Source organism: Hemitrygon akajei, chromosome 18 (genome assembly GCF_048418815.1).
Source record: "Hemitrygon akajei chromosome 18, sHemAka1.3, whole genome shotgun sequence".
Lineage (NCBI taxonomy): Eukaryota > Metazoa > Chordata > Chondrichthyes > Myliobatiformes > Dasyatidae > Hemitrygon > Hemitrygon akajei.
In genome coordinates, this window is record NC_133141.1 from 61,492,749 (window position 1) to 61,518,069 (window position 25,321).

Consider the following 25,321-nt stretch of genomic DNA (forward strand, 5'->3'; position numbering starts at 1 on the left):
TGTCCATGCAATACCTATACAGTTCCAACTCACCCTGAGTAGTTATGTACACATCCTTAACTCAAAATGGATAGAATGGAAAGTAATGCTTTCAGCTCAATAGAGTGTAGAGATGAAATTTGTTCGAAAGTACTATTTCCTATCTTGATATAAACATCATTATTTTACTTACCAAATGATTTAGAGTCGTATACAACCAATTTTATGAGTGTTCTACCAATGTTCCAGAAGTTACTTTCAGTAACTGCACCTTTTGTACACAATGGAACATTAACGTTTACAGAACGAAACAAAGATATTGTCTCTTCCACTCAAAATGTGATCAGGTAGTCTCCCGAATTCAGCTTGCATTTGATTATTCCATAGTTCTGAACAGTGTACATCAAATATCCATAGAGTTCCAACGCACCCTGAGTAGTTATGCATACATCCTTAACTCAAATTGAATAGAATAGAATGTAATGCTTTCAGCTCAAAGCAGTATTGAGTTGAATATTGCTGAAAACTACTAACTTCATGTAATCATTATTATTTTACTTACCATATAATTCATAGTAGTCTGCAACCAATTTTATGAGGGTGCTACCAAAGTTCAAGTTACTTTCAGGAACTTCACCCTTTGTGCACAATGGAACATTACCGTTAACAGAACTAAACTAAGATACTGGCTGTCCCACTCTATATGTTATGAGTTAGGTTCCTGAATTCAGTTTGCATTTGGGTATTCCATGAATCTGAGCAGTGTCCATGCAATACCTATACAGTTCCAACTCACCCTGTGTAGTTATGTACACATCCTTAACTCAAAATGCATAGAATGGAAAGTAATGCTTTCAGCTCAATAGAGTGTAGAGATGAAATATGCTGAAAAGTAATATTTGCTATCTTGATATAAACATCATTATTTTACTTACCAAATGATTTAGCGTCAGATACAACCAATTTTATGAGTGTTCTACCAATGTTCCAGAAGTTACTTTCAGTAACTGCACCTTTTGTTCACCATGGAACATTAAAGTTTACAGAACGAAACAAAGATATTGTCTCTTCCACTCTAAATGTGATCAGGTAGTCTCCCGAATTCAGCTTGCATTTGATTATTCCATAGTTCTGAACAGTGTACATCAAATATCCATAGAGTTCCAACGCACCCTGAGTAGTTATGCATACATCCTTAACTCAAATTGAATAGAATAGAATGTAATGCTTTCAGCTCAAAGCAGTATTGAGTTGAATATTGCTGAAAACTACTAAGGGCTAACTTCGTGTAATCATTATTATTTTACTTACCATATAATTCATAGTAGTCTGCCACCAATTTTATGAGGGTGCTACCAAAGTTCAAGTTACTTTCAGGAACTTCACCTTTTGTGCACAGTGCAACATTACCGTTTACTGAACTAAACAAAGATAGTGGCTGTTCCACTCTATATGTTATGAGTTAGGTTCCTGAATTCAGTTTGCATTTGGGTATTCCATGAATCGGAGCAGTGTCCATGCAATACCTATACAGTTCCAACTCACCCTGAGCAGTTATGTACACATCCTTAACTCAAACTGCATAGAATACAAAGTAATGCTTTCAGCTCAATAGAGTGTAGAGATGAAATTTGCTGAAAAGTAATATTTGCTATCTTGATATAAACATCATTATATTACTTACCAAATGATTTAGCGTCGGATACAACCAATTTTATGAGTGTTCTACCAATGTTCCAGAAGTTACTTTCAGTAACTGCACCTTTTGTACACAATGGAACATTAACGTTTACAGAACGAAACAAAGATATTGTCTGTTCCACTCTAAATGTAATCAGGTAGTCTCCCGAATTCAGCTTGCATTTGATTATTCCATGGTTATGAGCAGTGTACATCAAATATCTATACAGTTCCAACGCACCATGAGTAGTTATGCATACATCCTTAACTCAAATTGAATAGAATAGAATGTAATGCTTTCAGCACAAAGCAGTATTGAGTTGAATATTGCTGAAAACTACTAAGGGCTAACTTCATGTCATCATTATTATTTTACTTACCATATAATTCATCGTAGTCTGCAACCAATTTTATGAGGGTGCTACCAAAGTTCAAGTTACTTTCAGGAACTTCACCTTTTGTGCACAGTGGAACATTACCGTTTACTGAACTAAACTAAGATAGTGGCTGTTCCACTCTATATGTTATGAGTTAGGTTCCTGAATTCAGTTTGCATTTGGGTATTCCATGAATCTGAGCAGTGTCCATGCAATACCTATACAGTTCCAACTCACCCTGAGTAGTTATGTACACATCCTTAACTCAAAATGGATAGAATGGAAAGTAATGCTTTCAGCTCAATAGAGTGTAGAGATGAAATTTGTTCGAAAGTACTATTTCCTATCTTGATATAAACATCATTATTTTACTTACCAAATGATTTAGAGTCGTATACAACCAATTTTATGAGTGTTCTACCAATGTTCCAGAAGTTACTTTCAGTAACTGCACCTTTTGTACACAATGGAACATTAACGTTTACAGAACGAAACAAAGATATTGTCTCTTCCACTCTAAATGTGATCAGGTAGTCTCCCGAATTCAGCTTGCATTTGATTATTCCATAGTTCTGAACAGTGTACATCAAATATCCATAGAGTTCCAACGCACCCTGAGTAGTTATGCATACATCCTTAACTCAAATTGAATAGAATAGAATGTAATGCTTTCAGCTCAAAGCAGTATTGAGTTGAATATTGCTGAAAACTACTAACTTCATGTAATCATTATTATTTTACTTACCATATAATTCATAGTAGTCTGCAACCAATTTTATGAGGGTGCTACCAAAGTTCAAGTTACTTTCAGGAACTTCACCCTTTGTGCACAATGGAACATTACCGTTAACAGAACTAAACTAAGATACTGGCTGTCCCACTCTATATGTTATGAGTTAGGTTCCTGAATTCAGTTTGCATTTGGGTATTCCATGAATCTGAGCAGTGTCCATGCAATACCTATACAGTTCCAACTCACCCTGTGTAGTTATGTACACATCCTTAACTCAAAATGCATAGAATGGAAAGTAATGCTTTCAGCTCAATAGAGTGTAGAGATGAAATATGCTGAAAAGTAATATTTGCTATCTTGATATAAACATCATTATTTTACTTACCAAATGATTTAGCGTCAGATACAACCAATTTTATGAGTGTTCTACCAATGTTCCAGAAGTTACTTTCAGTAACTGCACCTTTTGTTCACCATGGAACATTAAAGTTTACAGAACGAAACAAAGATATTGTCTCTTCCACTCTAAATGTGATCAGGTAGTCTCCCGAATTCAGCTTGCATTTGATTATTCCATAGTTCTGAACAGTGTACATCAAATATCCATAGAGTTCCAACGCACCCTGAGTAGTTATGCATACATCCTTAACTCAAATTGAATAGAATAGAATGTAATGCTTTCAGCTCAAAGCAGTATTGAGTTGAATATTGCTGAAAACTACTAAGGGCTAACTTCGTGTAATCATTATTATTTTACTTACCATATAATTCATAGTAGTCTGCCACCAATTTTATGAGGGTGCTACCAAAGTTCAAGTTACTTTCAGGAACTTCACCTTTTGTGCACAGTGCAACATTACCGTTTACTGAACTAAACAAAGATAGTGGCTGTTCCACTCTATATGTTATGAGTTAGGTTCCTGAATTCAGTTTGCATTTGGGTATTCCATGAATCGGAGCAGTGTCCATGCAATACCTATACAGTTCCAACTCACCCTGAGCAGTTATGTACACATCCTTAACTCAAACTGCATAGAATACAAAGTAATGCTTTCAGCTCAATAGAGTGTAGAGATGAAATTTGCTGAAAAGTAATATTTGCTATCTTGATATAAACATCATTATATTACTTACCAAATGATTTAGCGTCGGATACAACCAATTTTATGAGTGTTCTACCAATGTTCCAGAAGTTACTTTCAGTAACTGCACCTTTTGTACACAATGGAACATTAACGTTTACAGAACGAAACAAAGATATTGTCTGTTCCACTCTAAATGTAATCAGGTAGTCTCCCGAATTCAGCTTGCATTTGATTATTCCATGGTTATGAGCAGTGTACATCAAATATCTATACAGTTCCAACGCACCATGAGTAGTTATGCATACATCCTTAACTCAAATTGAATAGAATAGAATGTAATGCTTTCAGCACAAAGCAGTATTGAGTTGAATATTGCTGAAAACTACTAAGGGCTAACTTCATGTCATCATTATTATTTTACTTACCATATAATTCATCGTAGTCTGCAACCAATTTTATGAGGGTGCTACCAAAGTTCAAGTTACTTTCAGGAACTTCACCTTTTGTGCACAGTGGAACATTACCGTTTACTGAACTAAACTAAGATAGTGGCTGTTCCACTCTATATGTTATGAGTTAGGTTCCTGAATTCAGTTTGCATTTGGGTATTCCATGAATCTGAGCAGTGTCCATGCAATACCTATACAGTTCCAACTCACCCTGAGTAGTTATGTACACATCCTTAACTCAAAATGGATAGAATGGAAAGTAATGCTTTCAGCTCAATAGAGTGTAGAGATGAAATATGCTGAAAAGTAATATTTGCTATCTTGATATAAACATCATTATTTTACTTACCAAATGATTTAGCGTCAGATACAACCAATTTTATGAGTGTTCTACCAATGTTCCAGAAGTTACTTTCAGTAACTGCACCTTTTGTTCACCATGGAACATTAACGTTTACAGAACGAAACAAAGATATTGTCTCTTCCACTCTAAATGTGATCAGGTAGTCTCCCGAATTCAGCTTGCATTTGATTATTCCATAGTTCTGAACAGTGTACATCAAATATCCATAGAGTTCCAACGCACCCTGAGTAGTTATGCATACATCCTTAACTCAAATTGAATAGAATAGAATGTAATGCTTTCAGCTCAAAGCAGTATTGAGTTGAATATTGCTGAAAACTACTAACTTCATGTAATCATTATTATCTTACTTACCATATAATTCATAGTAGTCTGCAACCAATTTTATGAGGGTGCTACCAAAGTTCAAGTTACTTTCAGGAACTTCACCCTTTGTGCACAATGGAACATTACCGTTAACAGAACTAAACTAAGATACTGGCTGTCCCACTCTATATGTTATGAGTTAGGTTCCTGAATTCAGTTTGCATTTGGGTATTCCATGAATCTGAGCAGTGTCCATGCAATACCTATACAGTTCCAACTCACCCTGTGTAGTTATGTACACATCCTTAACTCAAAATGCATAGAATGGAAAGTAATGCTTTCAGCTCAATAGAGTGTAGAGATGAAATATGCTGAAAAGTAATATTTGCTATCTTGATATAAACATCATTATTTTACTTACCAAATGATTTAGCGTCAGATACAACCAATTTTATGAGTGTTCTACCAATGTTCCAGAAGTTACTTTCAGTAACTGCACCTTTTGTTCACCATGGAACATTAACGTTTACAGAACGAAACAAAGATATTGTCTCTTCCACTCTAAATGTGATCAGGTAGTCTCCCGAATTCAGCTTGCATTTGATTATTCCATAGTTCTGAGCAGTGTACATCAAATATCCATAGAGTTCCAACGCACCCTGAGTAGTTATGCATACATCCTTAACTCAAATTGAATAGAATAGAATGTAATGCTTTCAGCTCAAAGCAGTATTGAGTTGAATATTGCTGAAAACTACTAAGGGCTAACTTCGTGTAATCATTATTATTTTCCTTACCATATAATTCATCGTAGTCTGCCACCAATTTTATGAGGGTGCTACCAAAGTTCAAGTTACTTTCAGGAACTTCACCCTTTGTGCACAATGGAACATTACCGTTAACTGATCTAAACTAAGATACTGGCTGTCCCACTCTATATGTTATGAGTTAGGTTCCTGAATTCAGTTTGCATTTGGGTATTCCATGAATCTGAGCAGTCTCCACGCAATACCTATACAGTTCCAACTCACCCTGAGTAGTTATGTACACATCCTTAACTCAAAATGGATAGAATGGAAAGTAATGCTTTCAGCTCAATAGAGTGTAGAGATGAAATTTGTTCGAAAGTACTATTTCCTATCTTGATATAAACATCATTATTTTACTTACCAAATGATTTAGAGTCGTATACAACCAATTTTATGAGTGTTCTACCAATGTTCCAGAAGTTACTTTCAGTAACTGCACCTTTTGTACACAATGGAACATTAACGTTTACAGAACGAAACAAAGATATTGTCTCTTCCACTCTAAATGTGATCAGGTAGTCTCCCGAATTCAGCTTGCATTTGATTATTCCATAGTTCTGAACAGTGTACATCAAATATCCATAGAGTTCCAACGCACCCTGAGTAGTTATGCATACATCCTTAACTCAAATTGAATAGAATAGAATGTAATGCTTTCAGCTCAAAGCAGTATTGAGTTGAATATTGCTGAAAACTACTAAGGGCTAACTTCGTGTAATCATTATTATTTTACTTACCATATAATTCATAGTAGTCTGCCACCAATTTTATGAGGGTGCTACCAAAGTTCAAGTTACTTTCAGGAACTTCACCTTTTGTGCACAGTGCAACATTACCGTTTACTGAACTAAACAAAGATAGTGGCTGTTCCACTCTATATGTTATGAGTTAGGTTCCTGAATTCAGTTTGCATTTGGGTATTCCATGAATCGGAGCAGTGTCCATGCAATACCTATACAGTTCCAACTCACCCTGAGCAGTTATGTACACATCCTTAACTCAAACTGCATAGAATACAAAGTAATGCTTTCAGCTCAATAGAGTGTAGAGATGAAATTTGCTGAAAAGTAATATTTGCTATCTTGATATAAACATCATTATATTACTTACCAAATGATTTAGCGTCGGATACAACCAATTTTATGAGTGTTCTACCAATGTTCCAGAAGTTACTTTCAGTAACTGCACCTTTTGTACACAATGGAACATTAACGTTTACAGAACGAAACAAAGATATTGTCTGTTCCACTCTAAATGTAATCAGGTAGTCTCCCGAATTCAGCTTGCATTTGATTATTCCATGGTTATGAGCAGTGTACATCAAATATCTATACAGTTCCAACGCACCATGAGTAGTTATGCATACATCCTTAACTCAAATTGAATAGAATAGAATGTAATGCTTTCAGCACAAAGCAGTATTGAGTTGAATATTGCTGAAAACTACTAAGGGCTAACTTCATGTCATCATTATTATTTTACTTACCATATAATTCATCGTAGTCTGCAACCAATTTTATGAGGGTGCTACCAAAGTTCAAGTTACTTTCAGGAACTTCACCTTTTGTGCACAGTGGAACATTACCGTTTACTGAACTAAACTAAGATAGTGGCTGTTCCACTCTATATGTTATGAGTTAGGTTCCTGAATTCAGTTTGCATTTGGGTATTCCATGAATCTGAGCAGTGTCCATGCAATACCTATACAGTTCCAACTCACCCTGAGTAGTTATGTACACATCCTTAACTCAAAATGGATAGAATGGAAAGTAATGCTTTCAGCTCAATAGAGTGTAGAGATGAAATATGCTGAAAAGTAATATTTGCTATCTTGATATAAACATCATTATTTTACTTACCAAATGATTTAGCGTCAGATACAACCAATTTTATGAGTGTTCTACCAATGTTCCAGAAGTTACTTTCAGTAACTGCACCTTTTGTTCACCATGGAACATTAACGTTTACAGAACGAAACAAAGATATTGTCTCTTCCACTCTAAATGTGATCAGGTAGTCTCCCGAATTCAGCTTGCATTTGATTATTCCATAGTTCTGAACAGTGTACATCAAATATCCATAGAGTTCCAACGCACCCTGAGTAGTTATGCATACATCCTTAACTCAAATTGAATAGAATAGAATGTAATGCTTTCAGCTCAAAGCAGTATTGAGTTGAATATTGCTGAAAACTACTAACTTCATGTAATCATTATTATCTTACTTACCATATAATTCATAGTAGTCTGCAACCAATTTTATGAGGGTGCTACCAAAGTTCAAGTTACTTTCAGGAACTTCACCCTTTGTGCACAATGGAACATTACCGTTAACAGAACTAAACTAAGATACTGGCTGTCCCACTCTATATGTTATGAGTTAGGTTCCTGAATTCAGTTTGCATTTGGGTATTCCATGAATCTGAGCAGTGTCCATGCAATACCTATACAGTTCCAACTCACCCTGTGTAGTTATGTACACATCCTTAACTCAAAATGCATAGAATGGAAAGTAATGCTTTCAGCTCAATAGAGTGTAGAGATGAAATATGCTGAAAAGTAATATTTGCTATCTTGATATAAACATCATTATTTTACTTACCAAATGATTTAGCGTCAGATACAACCAATTTTATGAGTGTTCTACCAATGTTCCAGAAGTTACTTTCAGTAACTGCACCTTTTGTTCACCATGGAACATTAACGTTTACAGAACGAAACAAAGATATTGTCTCTTCCACTCTAAATGTGATCAGGTAGTCTCCCGAATTCAGCTTGCATTTGATTATTCCATAGTTCTGAGCAGTGTACATCAAATATCCATAGAGTTCCAACGCACCCTGAGTAGTTATGCATACATCCTTAACTCAAATTGAATAGAATAGAATGTAATGCTTTCAGCTCAAAGCAGTATTGAGTTGAATATTGCTGAAAACTACTAAGGGCTAACTTCGTGTAATCATTATTATTTTCCTTACCATATAATTCATCGTAGTCTGCCACCAATTTTATGAGGGTGCTACCAAAGTTCAAGTTACTTTCAGGAACTTCACCCTTTGTGCACAATGGAACATTACCGTTAACTGATCTAAACTAAGATACTGGCTGTCCCACTCTATATGTTATGAGTTAGGTTCCTGAATTCAGTTTGCATTTGGGTATTCCATGAATCTGAGCAGTCTCCACGCAATACCTATACAGTTCCAACTCACCCTGAGTAGTTATGTACACATCCTTAACTCAAAATGGATAGAATGGAAAGTAATGCTTTCAGCTCAATAGAGTGTAGAGATGAAATTTGTTCGAAAGTACTATTTCCTATCTTGATATAAACATCATTATTTTACTTACCAAATGATTTAGAGTCGTATACAACCAATTTTATGAGTGTTCTACCAATGTTCCAGAAGTTACTTTCAGTAACTGCACCTTTTGTACACAATGGAACATTAACGTTTACAGAACGAAACAAAGATATTGTCTCTTCCACTCTAAATGTGATCAGGTAGTCTCCCGAATTCAGCTTGCATTTGATTATTCCATAGTTCTGAACAGTGTACATCAAATATCCATAGAGTTCCAACGCACCCTGAGTAGTTATGCATACATCCTTAACTCAAATTGAATAAAATAGAATGTAATGCTTTCAGCTCAAAGCAGTATTGAGTTGAATATTGCTGAAAACTACTAAGGGCTAACTTCGTGTAATCATTATTATTTTACTTACCATATAATTCATAGTAGTCTGCCACCAATTTTATGAGGGTGCTACCAAAGTTCAAGTTACTTTCAGGAACTTCACCTTTTGTGCACAGTGCAACATTACCGTTTACTGATCTAAACAAAGATAGTGGCTGTTCCACTCTATATGTTATGAGTTAGGTTCCTGAATTCAGTTTGCATTTGGGTATTCCATGAATCGGAGCAGTGTCCATGCAATACCTATACAGTTCCAACTCACCCTGAGCAGTTATGTACACATCCTTAACTCAAACTGCATAGAATACAAAGTAATGCTTTCAGCTCAATAGAGTGTAGAGATGAAATTTGCTGAAAAGTAATATTTGCTATCTTGATATAAACATCATTATATTACTTACCAAATGATTTAGCGTCGGATACAACCAATTTTATGAGTGTTCTACCAATGTTCCAGAAGTTACTTTCAGTAACTGCACCTTTTGTACACAATGGAACATTAACGTTTACAGAACGAAACAAAGATATTGTCTGTTCCACTCTAAATGTAATCAGGTAGTCTCCCGAATTCAGCTTGCATTTGATTATTCCATGGTTATGAGCAGTGTACATCAAATATCTATACAGTTCCAACGCACCATGAGTAGTTATGCATACATCCTTAACTCAAATTGAATAGAATAGAATGTAATGCTTTCAGCACAAAGCAGTATTGAGTTGAATATTGCTGAAAACTACTAAGGGCTAACTTCATGTCATCATTATTATTTTACTTACCATATAATTCATCGTAGTCTGCAACCAATTTTATGAGGGTGCTACCAAAGTTCAAGTTACTTTCAGGAACTTCACCTTTTGTACACAGTGGAACATTACCGTTTACTGAACTAAACTAAGATAGTGGCTGTTCCACTCTATATGTTATGAGTTAGGTTCCTGAATTCAGTTTGCATTTGGGTATTCCATGAATCTGAGCAGTGTCCATGCAATACCTATACAGTTCCAACTCACCCTGAGTAGTTATGTACACATCCTTAACTCAAAATGGATAGAATGGAAAGTAATGCTTTCAGCTCAATAGAGTGTAGAGATGAAATTTGTTCGAAAGTACTATTTCCTATCTTGATATAAACATCATTATTTTACTTACCAAATGATTTAGAGTCGTATACAACCAATTTTATGAGTGTTCTACCAATGTTCCAGAAGTTACTTTCAGTAACTGCACCTTTTGTACACAATGGAACATTAACGTTTACAGAACGAAACAAAGATATTGTCTCTTCCACTCTAAATGTGATCAGGTAGTCTCCCGAATTCAGCTTGCATTTGATTATTCCATAGTTCTGAACAGTGTACATCAAATATCCATAGAGTTCCAACGCACCCTGAGTAGTTATGCATACATCCTTAACTCAAATTGAATAGAATAGAATGTAATGCTTTCAGCTCAAAGCAGTATTGAGTTGAATATTGCTGAAAACTACTAACTTCATGTAATCATTATTATCTTACTTACCATATAATTCATAGTAGTCTGCAACCAATTTTATGAGGGTGCTACCAAAGTTCAAGTTACTTTCAGGAACTTCACCCTTTGTGCACAATGGAACATTACCGTTAACAGAACTAAACTAAGATACTGGCTGTCCCACTCTATATGTTATGAGTTAGGTTCCTGAATTCAGTTTGCATTTGGGTATTCCATGAATCTGAGCAGTGTCCACGCAATACCTATACAGTTCCAACTCACCCTGAGTAGTTATGTACACATCCTTAACTCAAAATGGATAGAATGGAAAGTAATGCTTTCAGCTCAATAGAGTGTAGAGATGAAATATGCTGAAAAGTAATATTTGCTATCTTGATATAAACATCATTATTTTACTTACCAAATGATTTAGCGTCAGATACAACCAATTTTATGAGTGTTCTACCAATGTTCCAGAAGTTACTTTCAGTAACTGCACCTTTTGTTCACCATGGAACATTAACGTTTACAGAACGAAACAAAGATATTGTCTCTTCCACTCTAAATGTGATCAGGTAGGCTCCCGAATTCAGCTTGCATTTGATTATTCCATGGTTATGAGCAGTGTACATCAAATATCTGTACAGTTCCAACGCACCATGAGTAGTTATGCATACATCCTTAACTCAAATTGAATAGAATAGAATGTAATGCTTTCAGCACAAAGCAGTATTGAGTTGAATATTGCTGAAAACTACTAAGGGCTAACTTCATGTCATCATTATTATTTTACTTACCATATAATTCATCGTAGTCTGCAACCAATTTTATGAGGGTGCTACCAAAGTTCAAGTTACTTTCAGGAACTTCACCTTTTGTGCACAGTGGAACATTACCGTTTACTGAACTAAACTAAGATAGTGGCTGTTCCACTCTATATGTTATGAGTTAGGTTCCTGAATTCAGTTTGCATTTGGGTATTCCATGAATCTGAGCAGTGTCCATGCAATACCTATACAGTTCCAACTCACCCTGAGTAGTTATGTACACATCCTTAACTCAAAATGGATAGAATGGAAAGTAATGCTTTCAGCTCAATAGAGTGTAGAGATGAAATTTGTTCGAAAGTACTATTTCCTATCTTGATATAAACATCATTATTTTACTTACCAAATGATTTAGAGTCGTATACAACCAATTTTATGAGTGTTCTACCAATGTTCCAGAAGTTACTTTCAGTAACTGCACCTTTTGTACACAATGGAACATTAACGTTTACAGAACGAAACAAAGATATTGTCTCTTCCACTCTAAATGTGATCAGGTAGTCTCCCGAATTCAGCTTGCATTTGATTATTCCATAGTTCTGAACAGTGTACATCAAATATCCATAGAGTTCCAACGCACCCTGAGTAGTTATGCATACATCCTTAACTCAAATTGAATAGAATAGAATGTAATGCTTTCAGCTCAAAGCAGTATTGAGTTGAATATTGCTGAAAACTACTAAGGGCTAACTTCGTGTAATCATTATTATTTTCCTTACCATATAATTCATCGTAGTCTGCCACCAATTTTATGAGGGTGCTACCAAAGTTCAAGTTACTTTCAGGAACTTCACCCTTTGTGCACAATGGAACATTACCGTTAACTGAACTAAACTAAGATACTGGCTGTCCCACTCTATATGTTATGAGTTAGGTTCCTGAATTCAGTTTGCATTTGGGTATTCCATGAATCTGAGCAGTGTCCACGCAATACCTATACAGTTCCAACTCACCCTGAGTAGTTATGTACACATCCTTAACTCAAAATGGATAGAATGGAAAGTAATGCTTTCAGCTCAATAGAGTGTAGAGATGAAATATGCTGAAAAGTAATATTTGCTATCTTGATATAAACATCATTATTTTACTTACCAAATGATTTAGCGTCAGATACAACCAATTTTATGAGTGTTCTACCAATGTTCCAGAAGTTACTTTCAGTAACTGCACCTTTTGTTCACCATGGAACATTAACGTTTACAGAACGAAACAAAGATATTGTCTCTTCCACTCTAAATGTGATCAGGTAGGCTCCCGAATTCAGCTTGCATTTGATTATTCCATGGTTCTGAGCAGTGTACATCAAATATCTATAGAGTTCCAACGCACCCTGAGTAGTTATGCATACATCCTTAACTCAAATTGAATAGAATAGAATGTAATGCTTTCAGCTCAAAGCAGTATTGAGTTGAATATTGCTGAAAACTACTAAGGGCTAACTTCGTGTAATCATTATTATTTTACTTACCATATAATTCATAGTAGTCTGCTACCAATTTTATGAGTGTGCTACCAAAGTTCAAGTTACTTTCAGGAACTTCACCTTTTGTGCACAGTGCAACATTACCGTTTACTGAACTAAACAAAGATAGTGGCTGTTCCACTCTATATGTTATGAGTTAGGTTCCTGAATTCAGTTTGCATTTGGGTATTCCATGAATCTGAGCAGTGTCCATGCAATACCTATACAGTTCCAACTCACCCTGAGCAGTTATGTACACATCCTTAACTCAAACTGCATAGAATACAAAGTAATGCTTTCAGCTCAATAGAGTGTAGAGATGAAATTTGCTGAAAAGTAATATTTGCTATCTTGATATAAACATCATTATATTACTTACCAAATGATTTAGCGTCGGATACAACCAATTTTATGAGTGTTCTACCAATGTTCCAGAAGTTACTTTCAGTAACTGCACCTTTTGTACACAATGGAACATTAACGTTTACAGAACGAAACAAAGATATTGTCTGTTCCACTCTAAATGTAATCAGGTAGTCTCCCGAATTCAGCTTGCATTTGATTATTCCATGGTTATGAGCAGTGTACATCAAATATCTGTACAGTTCCAACGCACCATGAGTAGTTATGCATACATCCTTAACTCAAATTGAATAGAATAGAATGTAATGCTTTCAGCTCAAAGCAGTATTGAGTTGAATATTGCTGAAAACTACTAAGGGCTAACTTCGTGTAATCATTATTATTTTCCTTACCATATAATTCATCGTAGTCTGCCACCAATTTTATGAGGGTGCTACCAAAGTTCAAGTTACTTTCAGGAACTTCACCCTTTGTGCACAATGGAACATTACCGTTAACTGAACTAAACTAAGATACTGGCTGTCCCACTCTATATGTTATGAGTTAGGTTCCTGAATTCAGTTTGCATTTGGGTATTCCATGAATCTGAGCAGTGTCCACGCAATACCTATACAGTTCCAACTCACCCTGAGTAGTTATGTACACATCCTTAACTCAAAATGGATAGAATGGAAAGTAATGCTTTCAGCTCAATAGAGTGTAGAGATGAAATATGCTGAAAAGTAATATTTGCTATCTTGATATAAACATCATTATTTTACTTACCAAATGATTTAGCGTCAGATACAACCAATTTTATGAGTGTTCTACCAATGTTCCAGAAGTTACTTTCAGTAACTGCACCTTTTGTTCACCATGGAACATTAACGTTTACAGAACGAAACAAAGATATTGTCTCTTCCACTCTAAATGTGATCAGGTAGGCTCCCGAATTCAGCTTGCATTTGATTATTCCATGGTTCTGAGCAGTGTACATCAAATATCTATAGAGTTCCAACGCACCCTGAGTAGTTATGCATACATCCTTAACTCAAATTGAATAGAATAGAATTTAATGCTTTCAGCTCAAAGCAGTATTGAGTTGAATATTGCTGAAAACTACTAAGGGCTAACTTCAAGTCATCATTATTATTTTACTTACCATATAATTCATCGTAGTCTGCAACCAATTTTATGAGGGTGCTACCAAAGTTCAAGTTACTTTCAGGAACTTCACCTTTTGTGCACAGTGGAACATTACCGTTTACTGAACTAAACTAAGATAGTGGCTGTTCCACTCTATATGTTATGAGTTAGGTTCCTGAATTCAGTTTGCATTTGGGTATTCCATGAATCTGAGCAGTGTCCATGCAATACCTATACAGTTCCAACTCACCCTGAGTAGTTATGTACACATCCTTAACTCAAAATGGATAGAATGGAAAGTAATGCTTTCAGCTCAATAGAGTGTAGAGATGAAATTTGTTGAAAAGTACTATTTCCTATCTTGATATAAACATCATTATTTTACTTACCAAATGATTTAGAGTCGTATACAACCAATTTTATGAGTGTTCTACCAATGTTCCAGAAGTTACTTTCAGTAACTGCACCTTTTGTACACAATGGAACATTAACGTTTACAGAACGAAACAAAGATATTGTCTCTTCCACTCTAAATGTGATCAGGTAGTCTCCCGAATTCAGCTTGCATTTGATTATTCCATAGTTCTGAGCAGTGTACATCAAATATCCATAGAGTTCCAACGCACCCTGAGTAGTTATGCATACATCCTTAACTCAAATTGAATAGAATAGAATGTAATGCTTTCAGCTCAAAGCAGTATTGAGTTGAATATTGCTGAAAACTACTAACTTCATGTAATCATTATTATTTTACTTACCATATAATTCATAGTAGTCTGCAACCAATTTTATGAGGGTGCTACCAAAGTTCAAGTTACTTTCAGGAACTTCACCCTTTGTGCACAATGGAACATTACCGTTAACAGAACTAAACTAAGATACTGGCTGTCCCACTCTATATGTTATGAGTTAGGTTCCTGAATTCAGTTTGCATTTGGGTATTCCATGAATCTGAGCAGTGTCCATGCAATACCTATACAGTTCCAACTCACCCTGTGTAGTTATGTACACATCCTTAAATCAAAATGCATAGAATGGAAAGTAATGCTTTCAGCTCAATAGAGTGTAGAGATGAAATATGCTGAAAAGTAATATTTGCTATCTTGATATAAACATCATTATTTTACTTACCAAATGATTTAGCGTCAGATACAATCAATTTTATGAGTGTTCTACCAATGTTCCAGAAGTTACTTTCAGTAACTGCACCTTTTGTTCACCATGGAACATTAACGTTTACAGAACGAAACAAAGATATTGTCTCATCCACTCTAAATGTGATCAGGTAGTCTCCCGAATTCAGCTTGCATTTGATTATTCCATAGTTCTGAGCAGTGTACATCAAATATCCATAGAGTTCCAACGCACCCTGAGTAGTTATGCATACATCCTTAACTCAAATTGAATAGAATAGAATGTAATGCTTTCAGCTCAAAGCAGTATTGAGTTGAATATTGCTGAAAACTACTAACTTCATGTAATCATTATTATTTTACTTACCATATAATTCATAGTAGTCTGCAACCAATTTTATGAGGGTGCTACCAAAGTTCAAGTTACTTTCAGGAACTTCACCCTTTGTGCACAATGGAACATTACCGTTAACAGAACTAAACTAAGATACTGGCTGTCCCACTCTATATGTTATGAGTTAGGTTCCTGAATTCAGTTTGCATTTGGGTATTCCATGAATCTGAGCAGTGTCCATGCAATACCTATACAGTTCCAACTCACCCTGTGTAGTTATGTACACATCCTTAAATCAAAATGCATAGAATGGAAAGTAATGCTTTCAGCTCAATAGAGTGTAGAGATGAAATATGCTGAAATGTAATATTTGCTATCTTGATATAAACATCATTATTTTACTTACCAAATGATTTAGCGTCAGATACAATCAATTTTATGAGTGTTCTACCAATGTTCCAGAAGTTACTTTCAGTAACTGCACCTTTTGTTCACCATGGAACATTAACGTTTACAGAACGAAACAAAGATATTGTCTCATCCACTCTAAATGTGATCAGGTAGTCTCCCGAATTCAGCTTGCATTTGATTATTCCATAGTTCTGAACAGTGTACATCAAATATCCATAGAGTTCCAACGCACCCTGAGTAGTTATGCATACATCCTTAACTCAAATTGAATAGAATAGAATGTAATGCTTTCAGCTCAAAGCAGTATTGAGTTGAATATTGCTGAAAACTACTAAGGGCTAACTTCGTGTAATCATTATTATTTTACTTACCATATAATTCATAGTAGTCTGCCACCAATTTTATGAGGGTGCTACCAAAGTTCAAGTTACTTTCAGGAACTTCACATTTTGTGCACAGTGCAACATTACCGTTTACTGAACTAAACAAAGATAGTGGCTGTTCCACTCTATATGTTATGAGTTAGGTTCCTGAATTCAGTTTGCATTTGGGTATTCCATGAATCTGAGCAGTGTCCATGCAATACCTATACAGTTCCAACTCACCCTGCGCAGTTATGTACACATCCTTAACTCAAACTGCATAGAATACAAAGTAATGCTTTCAGCTCAATAGAGTGTAGAGATGAAATTTGCTGAAAAGTAATATTTGCTATCTTGATATAAACATCATTATATTACTTACCAAATGATTTAGCGTCGGATACAACCAATTTTATGAGTGTTCTACCAATGTTCCAGAAGTTACTTTCAGTAACTGCACCTTTTGTACACAATGGAACATTAACGTTTACAGAACGAAACAAAGATATTGTCTGTTCCACTCTAAATGTAATCAGGTAGTCTCCCGAATTCAGCTTGCATTTGATTATTCCATGGTTATGAGCAGTGTACATCAAATATCTATACAGTTCCAACGCACCATGAGTAGTTATGCATACATCCTTAACTCAAATTGAATAGAATAGAATGTAATGCTTTCAGCTCAAAGCAGTATTGAGTTGAATATTGCTGAAAACTACTAAGGGCTAACTTCATGTCATCATTATTATTTTACTTACCATATAATTCATCGTAGTCTGCAACCAATTTTATGAGGGTGCTACCAAAGTTCAAGTTACTTTCAGGAACTTCACCTTTTGTGCACAGTGGAACATTACCGTTTACTGAACTAAACTAAGATAGTGGCTGTTCCACTCTATATGTTATGAGTTAGGTTCCTGAATTCAGTTTGCATTTGGGTATTCCATGAATCTGAGCAGTGTCCATGCAATACCTATACAGTTCCAACTCACCCTGAGTAGTTATGAACACATCCTTAACTCAAAATGGATAGAATGGAAAGTAATGCTTTCAGCTCAATAGAGTGTAGAGATGAAATATGCTGAAAAGTAATATTTGCTATCTTGATATAAACATCATTATTTTACTTACCAAATGATTTAGCGTCAGATACAACCAATTTTATGAGTGTTCTACCAATGTTCCAGAAGTTACTTTCAGTAACTGCACCTTTTGTTCACCATGGAACATTAACGTTTACAGAACGAAACAAAGATATTGTCTCTTCCACTCTAAATGTGATCAGGTAGTCTCCCGAATTCAGCTTGCATTTGATTATTCCATAGTTCTGAACAGTGTACATCAAATATCCATAGAGTTCCAACGCACCCTGAGTAGTTATGCATACATCCTTAACTCAAATTGAATAGAATAGAATGTAATGCTTTCAGCTCAAAGCAGTATTGAGTTGAATATTGCTGAAAACTACTAACTTCATGTAATCATTATTATCTTACTTACCATATAATTCATAGTAGTCTGCAACCAATTTTATGAGGGTGCTACCAAAGTTCAAGTTACTTTCAGGAACTTCACCCTTTGTGCACAATGGAACATTACCGTTAACAGAACTAAACTAAGATACTGGCTGTCCCACTCTATATGTTATGAGTTAGGTTCCTGAATTCAGTTTGCATTTGGGTATTCCATGAATCTGAGCAGTGTCCATGCAATACCTATACAGTTCCAACTCACCCTGTGTAGTTATGTACACATCCTTAACTCAAAATGCATAGAATGGAAAGTAATGCTTTCAGCTCAATAGAGTGTAGAGATGAAATATGCTGAAAAGTAATATTTGCTATCTTGATATAAACATCATTATTTTACTTACCAAATGATTTAGCGTCAGATACAACCAATTTTATGAGTGTTCTACCAATGTTCCAGAAGTTACTTTCAGTAACTGCACCTTTTGTTCACCATGGAACATTAACGTTTACAGAACGAAACAAAGATATTGTCTCTTCCACTCTAAATGTGATCAGGTAGTCTCCCGAATTCAGCTTGCATTTGATTATTCCATAGTTCTGAGCAGTGTACATCAAATATCCATAGAGTTCCAACGCACCCTGAGTAGTTATGCATACATCCTTAACTCAAATTGAATAGAATAGAATGTAATGCTTTCAGCTCAAAGCAGTATTGAGTTGAATATTGCTGAAAACTACTAAGGGCTAACTTCGTGTAATCATTATTATTTTCCTTACCATATAATTCATCGTAGTCTGCCACCAATTTTATGAGGGTGCTACCAAAGTTCAAGTTACTTTCAGGAACTTCACCCTTTGTGCACAATGGAACATTACCGTTAACTGATCTAAACTAAGATACTGGCTGTCCCACTCTATATGTTATGAGTTAAGTTCCTGAATTCAGTTTGCATTTGGGTATTCCATGAATCTGAGCAGTCTCCACGCAATACCTATACAGTTCCAACTCACCCTGAGTAGTTATGTACACATCCTTAACTCAAAATGGATAGAATGGAAAGTAATGCTTTCAGCTCAATAGAGTGTAGAGATGAAATTTGTTCGAAAGTACTATTTCCTATCTTGATATAAACATCATTATTTTACTTACCAAATGATTTAGAGTCGTATACAACCAATTTTATGAGTGTTCTACCAATGTTCCAGAAGTTACTTTCAGTAACTGCACCTTTTGTACACAATGGAACATTAACGTTTACAGAACGAAACAAAGATATTGTCTCTTCCACTCTAAATGTGATCAGGTAGTCTCCCGAATTCAGCTTGCATTTGATTATTCCATAGTTCTGAACAGTGTACATCAAATATCCATAGAGTTCCAACGCACCCTGAGTAGTTATGCATACATCCTTAACTCAAATTGAATAGAATAGAATGTAATGCTTTCAGCTCAAAGCAGTATTGAGTTGAATATTGCTGAAAACTACTAACTTCATGTAATCATTATTATCTTACTTACCATATAATTCATAGTAGTCTGCAACCAATTTTATGAGGGTGCTACCAAAGTTCAAGTTACTTTCAGGAACTTCACCCTTTGTGCACAATGGAACATTACCGTTAACAGAACTAAACTAAGATACTGGCTGTCCCACTCTATATGTTATGAGTTAGGTTCCTGAATTCAGTTTGCATTTGGGTATTCCATGAATCTGAGCAGTGTCCATGCAATACCTATACAGTTCCAACTCACCCTGTGTAGTTATGTACACATCCTTAACTCAAAATGCATAGAATGGAAAGTAATGCTTTCAGCTCAATAGAGTGTAGAGATGAAATATGCTGAAAAGTAATATTTGCTATCTTGATATAAACATCATTATTTTACTTACCAAATGATTTAGCGTCAGATACAACCAATTTTATGAGTGTTCTACCAATGTTCCAGAAGTTACTTTCAGTAACTGCACCTTTTGTTCACCATGGAACATTAACGTTTACAGAACGAAACAAAGATATTGTCTGTTCCACTCTAAATGTGATCAGGTAGTCTCCCGAATTCAGCTTGCATTTGATTATTCCATAGTTCTGAACAGTGTACATCAAATATCCATAGAGTTCCAACGCACCCTGAGTAGTTATGCATACATCCTTAACTCAAATTGAATAAAATAGAATGTAATGCTTTCAGCTCAAAGCAGTATTGAGTTGAATATTGCTGAAAACTACTAAGGGCTAACTTCGTGTAATCATTATTATTTTACTTACCATATAATTCATAGTAGTCTGCCACCAATTTTATGAGGCTGCTACCAAAGTTCAAGTTACTTTCAGGAACTTCACCTTTTGTGCACAGTGCAACATTACCGTTTACTGAACTAAACAAAGATAGTGGCTGTTCCACTCTATATGTTATGAGTTAGGTTCCTGAATTCAGTTTGCATTTGGGTATTCCATGAATCGGAGCAGTGTCCATGCAATACCTATACAGTTCCAACTCACCCTGAGCAGTTATGTACACATCCTTAACTCAAACTGCATAGAATACAAAGTAATGCTTTCAGCTCAATAGAGTGTAGAGATGAAATTTGCTGAAAAGTAATATTTGCTATCTTGATATAAACATCATTATATTACTTACCAAATGATTTAGCGTCGGATACAACCAATTTTATGAGTGTTCTACCAATGTTCCAGAAGTTACTTTCAGTAACTGCACCTTTTGTACACAATGGAACATTAACGTTTACAGAACGAAACAAAGATATTGTCTGTTCCACTCTAAATGTAATCAGGTAGTCTCCCGAATTCAGCTTGCATTTGATTATTCCATAGTTCTGAACAGTGTACATCAAATATCCATAGAGTTCCAACGCACCCTGAGTAGTTATGCATACATCCTTAACTCAAATTGAATAGAATAGAATGTAATGCTTTCAGCTCAAAGCAGTATTGAGTTGAATATTGCTGAAAACTACTAACTTCATGTAATCATTATTATCTTACTTACCATATAATTCATAGTAGTCTGCAACCAATTTTATGAGGGTGCTACCAAAGTTCAAGTTACTTTCAGGAACTTCACCCTTTGTGCACAATGGAACATTACCGTTAACAGAACTAAACTAAGATACTGGCTGTCCCACTCTATATGTTATGAGTTAGGTTCCTGAATTCAGTTTGCATTTGGGTATTCCATGAATCTGAGCAGTGTCCACGCAATACCTATACAGTTCCAACTCACCCTGAGTAGTTATGTACACATCCTTAACTCAAAATGGATAGAATGGAAAGTAATGCTTTCAGCTCAATAGAGTGTAGAGATGAAATATGCTGAAAAGTAATATTTGCTATCTTGATATAAACATCATTATTTTACTTACCAAATGATTTAGCGTCAGATACAACCAATTTTATGAGTGTTCTACCAATGTTCCAGAAGTTACTTTCAGTAACTGCACCTTTTGTTCACCATGGAACATTAACGTTTACAGAACGAAACAAAGATATTGTCTCTTCCACTCTAAATGTGATCAGGTAGGCTCCCGAATTCAGCTTGCATTTGATTATTCCATGGTTCTGAGCAGTGTACATCAAATATCTATAGAGTTCCAACGCACCATGAGTAGTTATGCATACATCCTTAACTCAAATTGAATAGAATAGAATGTAATGCTTTCAGCACAAAGCAGTATTGAGTTGAATATTGCTGAAAACTACTAAGGGCTAACTTCGTGTAATCATTATTATTTTACTTACCATATAATTCATAGTAGTCTGCCACCAATTTTATGAGGGTGCTACCAAAGTTCAAGTTACTTTCAGGAACTTCACCTTTTGTGCACAGTGCAACATTACCGTTTACTGAACTAAACAAAGATAGTGGCTGTTCCACTCTATATGTTATGAGTTAGGTTCCTGAATTCAGTTTGCATTTGGGTATTCCATGAATCTGAGCAGTGTCCATGCAATACCTATACAGTTCCAACTCACCCTGAGCAGTTATGTACACATCCTTAACTCAAACTGCATAGAATACAAAGTAATGCTTTCAGCTCAATAGAGTGTAGAGATGAAATTTGCTGAAAAGTAATATTTGCTATCTTGATATAAACATCATTATATTACTTACCAAATGATTTAGCGTCGGATACAACCAATTTTATGAGTGTTCTACCAATGTTCCATAAGTTACTTTCAGTAACTGCACCTTTTGTACACAATGGAACATTAACGTTTACAGAACGAAACAAAGATATTGTCTCTTCCACTCTAAATGTGATCAGGTAGTCTCCCGAATTCAGCTTGCATTTGATTATTCCATAGTTCTGAACAGTGTACATCAAATATCCATAGAGTTCCAACGCACCCTGAGTAGTTATGCATACATCCTTAACTCAAATTGAATAGAATAGAATGTAATGCTTTCAGCTCAAAGCAGTATTGAGTTGAATATTGCTGAAAACTACTAAGGGCTAACTTCGTGTAATCATTATTATTTTCCTTACCATATAATTCATCGTAGTCTGCCACCAATTTTATGAGGGTGCTACCAAAGTTCAAGTTACTTTCAGGAACTTCACCCTTTGTGCACAATGGAACATTACCGTTAACTGAACTAAACTAAGATACTGGCTGTCCCACTCTATATGTTATGAGTTAGGTTCCTGAATTCAGTTTGCATTTGGGTATTCCATGAATCTGAGCAGTGTCCACGCAATACCTATACAGTTCCAACTCACCCTGAGTAGTTATGTACACATCCTTAACTCAAAATGGATAGAATGGAAAGTAATGCTTTCAGCTCAATAGAGTGTAGAGATGAAATATGCTGAAAAGTAATATTTGCTATCTTGATATAAACATCATTATTTTACTTACCAAATGATTTAGCGTCAGATACAACCAATTTTATGAGTGTTCTACCAATGTTCCAGAAGTTACTTTCAGTAACTGCACCTTTTGTTCACCATGGAACATTAACGTTTACAGAACGAAACAAAGATATTGTCTCTTCCACTCTAAATGTGATCAGGTAGGCTCCCGAATTCAGCTTGCATTTGATTATTCCATGGTTCTGAGCAGTGTACATCAAATATCTATAGAGTTCCAACGCACCCTGAGTAGTTATGCATACATCCTTAACTCAAATTGAATAGAATAGAATGTAATGCTTTCAGCTCAAAGCAGTATTGAGTTGAATATTGCTGAAAACTACTAAGGGCTAACTTCGTGTAATCATTATTATTTTACTTACCATATAATTCATAGTAGTCTGCTACCAATTTTATGAGGGTGCTACCAAAGTTCAAGTTACTTTCAGGAACTTCACCTTTTGTGCACAGTGCAACATTACCGTTTACTGAACTAAACAAAGATAGTGGCTGTTCCACTCTATATGTTATGAGTTAGGTTCCTGAATTCAGTTTGCATTTGGGTATTCCATGAATCTGAGCAGTGTCCATGCAATACCTATACAGTTCCAACTCACCCTGAGCAGTTATGTACACATCCTTAACTCAAACTGCATAGAATACAAAGTAATGCTTTCAGCTCAATAGAGTGTAGAGATGAAATTTGCTGAAAAGTAATATTTGCTATCTTGATATAAACATCATTATATTACTTACCAAATGATTTAGCGTCGGATACAACCAATTTTATGAGTGTTCTACCAATGTTCCAGAAGTTACTTTCAGTAACTGCACCTTTTGTACACAATGGAACATTAACGTTTACAGAACGAAACAAAGATATTGTCTGTTCCACTCTAAATGTAATCAGGTAGTCTCCCGAATTCAGCTTGCATTTGATTATTCCATGGTTATGAGCAGTGTACATCAAATATCTGTACAGTTCCAACGCACCATGAGTAGTTATGCATACATCCTTAACTCAAATTGAATAGAATAGAATGTAATGCTTTCAGCTCAAAGCAGTATTGAGTTGAATATTGCTGAAAACTACTAAGGGCTAACTTCGTGTAATCATTATTATTTTCCTTACCATATAATTCATCGTAGTCTGCCACCAATTTTATGAGGGTGCTACCAAAGTTCAAGTTACTTTCAGGAACTTCACCCTTTGTGCACAATGGAACATTACCGTTAACTGAACTAAACTAAGATACTGGCTGTCCCACTCTATATGTTATGAGTTAGGTTCCTGAATTCAGTTTGCATTTGGGTATTCCATGAATCTGAGCAGTGTCCACGCAATACCTATACAGTTCCAACTCACCCTGAGTAGTTATGTACACATCCTTAACTCAAAATGGATAGAATGGAAAGTAATGCTTTCAGCTCAATAGAGTGTAGAGATGAAATATGCTGAAAAGTAATATTTGCTATCTTGATATAAACATCATTATTTTACTTACCAAATGATTTAGCGTCAGATACAACCAATTTTATGAGTGTTCTACCAATGTTCCAGAAGTTACTTTCAGTAACTGCACCTTTTGTTCACCATGGAACATTAACGTTTACAGAACGAAACAAAGATATTGTCTCTTCCACTCTAAATGTGATCAGGTAGGCTCCCGAATTCAGCTTGCATTTGATTATTCCATGGTTCTGAGCAGTGTACATCAAATATCTATAGAGTTCCAACGCACCCTGAGTAGTTATGCATACATCCTTAACTCAAATTGAATAGAATAGAATTTAATGCTTTCAGCTCAAAGCAGTATTGAGTTGAATATTGCTGAAAACTACTAAGGGCTAACTTCAAGTCATCATTATTATTTTACTTACCATATAATTCATCGTAGTCTGCAACCAATTTTATGAGGGTGCTACCAAAGTTCAAGTTACTTTCAGGAACTTCACCTTTTGTGCACAGTGGAACATTACCGTTTACTGAACTAAACTAAGATAGTG